Source organism: Choloepus didactylus, chromosome 3 (assembly GCF_015220235.1).
Source record: "Choloepus didactylus isolate mChoDid1 chromosome 3, mChoDid1.pri, whole genome shotgun sequence".
In the NCBI taxonomy this organism is placed as follows: Eukaryota; Metazoa; Chordata; class Mammalia; order Pilosa; family Megalonychidae; genus Choloepus; species Choloepus didactylus.
Genome location: NC_051309.1, coordinates 94,832,602 through 94,834,325, shown reverse-complemented (window position 1 = coordinate 94,834,325; position 1,724 = coordinate 94,832,602). Strand labels below are relative to the sequence as shown.

General features: G+C 57.5%; 1 pseudogene; it reads right to left on the bottom strand.

The window, feature by feature from the left end:
• Positions 1-316: 316 nt before the first annotated feature.
• LOC119530356 lies at positions 317-1,450 on the bottom strand (annotated as a pseudogene).
• Positions 1,451-1,724: the final 274 nt, after the last annotated feature.

Here is a 1,724-nt window from a genome sequence, read left to right as displayed (position 1 = left end):
CCCCCTTGGGCTTGGGATGGAGATGGGCTCTGGACTCAGCCCGTCACAGCATCCTTCCCTCAGGCCACATGACCACTGCCATCAACCACAGGGAGACCCTCCTGGGCCACACCCCCAGGCTTCCATACAGGGTGAATCCCCACTCTGCATTCTGGGGCCTCCCCAAGTGGGGTGGGCTCTCCTGTGGGTTCTTTGCCTGGTTAACATGTCAATGGGGAGACCAGTGGGCAGCCCTCCTGCACTTCCCTGCTGTGTACTTCCTGGTGTTGGATGAGGGCAGACAGCTGGCAGCAGGCTTCTCCCTACCGTGGAGCCACTAGCGCTCACTGAGGGTGTAATGCCAATGAAAAGCCTTGCCATGCTCTGTGCATTCAAAGGGCTTCTCCTTGGTGTGGATTCTCTGGTGCAGAGTGAGGTTGGACTTGCAACTGAAGGCTTTACCACATTCCGGACATGAGAATGGCTTCTCATCCATGTGCAGCCTCTGGTATAGCAAGAGCAGGCATTTGTGTTTGAAAGGTTTCCAACCCACGGTGCACTTGTAGAACTTGTCCCCTGTGGGGATCTTCTGGACTGGCCCAAGTGGTGGGCTCTGGCACTCACTGTTTCCCTGTGGGTGCTCCTTGGCGTGCAGCTTGTGATGCTTCACCAGCGAGGACCCGCGGACGAAGCACTGCCCGCGCTGCAGGCACTTGTAGGGCTTCTTGCCGCTGTGGCAGGTGGCAGTGCTCATTGAGGGTGAACCTGCGGCAAAAAGCCTTCCAGCACTCACTGCACTCATAGGCCTTCTCACCGGCGTGGGATTTCTGGTGCTGCAGCAGCCGGGAGCTTCGGCTGAAGGCCTTCCCACAGGCACCACACTCGAAGGGCCCCTCTTGGGTGTGGGTCCTATGGTGTGCGATCAACTGTGTTCTGCCGGAATGTCTTCTGGCACTCGCTGCACTAGAAGGGCTTCTGCTCGGTGTGGATCAGCTGGTGCCTCAGGAAGGATCGAGCTCTGCTTGAAGGCTTTCCCACACTTGGTGTCCTGGTAGGGCTTGGCCCCGGTGTGAATGATCTGCTGCCTTTGGGTAACTCCCAGCCACCCCAGGGGAGGTGCTGCAAAACCATGCCTGATGATCCCGCTGGCTTAGAGCATTCCCTCCTCAGAGAAGACTCCTGGAGCCCAACCTCCACTCTGGAATCTAGGCAGGTGCTGGTTTTGGTCCCTCTCTCCTCTGCCCCCTGCAGAATCAAGGCTCCTCCTCTTGCTCCAAGAGGGAGATCAGGGCCGGTTTGGCAATGAGAAAGCTCAGTGAGGCCACATTCCCGTAGTTCTCCAGCATCACGTCTCAGTAGAGTGCCTCTGGGCAGGAACCAGGCAATTCCACTCTATCCTCGTGAAGTACACAGCCACAAGTTCAAACACGGCGGCTTCCTGGGGTCCGGGCGTCCGGCACTCTACCGCCATTCCAGGGTGCCGGTCCTGGGGGATAAGAACAGTTAGGTCAGCCCTTAGGTCTGCATTATTTACGGCTGCATCCTCAGGACTGAGGGTGTGCTCAATGGGTTTGTGAAATGAGTGAACAGATCTGAAGCAGGCTACCCTGTGGGCCGCCCCCCTCGCCCGGCACCGCAGCGGGAGGAGGGCCGAGTGCAGAGAGAAGAAAACGTCTCAACTCTCAGTTCAAGTCACAGAAATCTGAGAACCAGAGAAGTTCTGTGACAACCCTAAAGTAATCTCT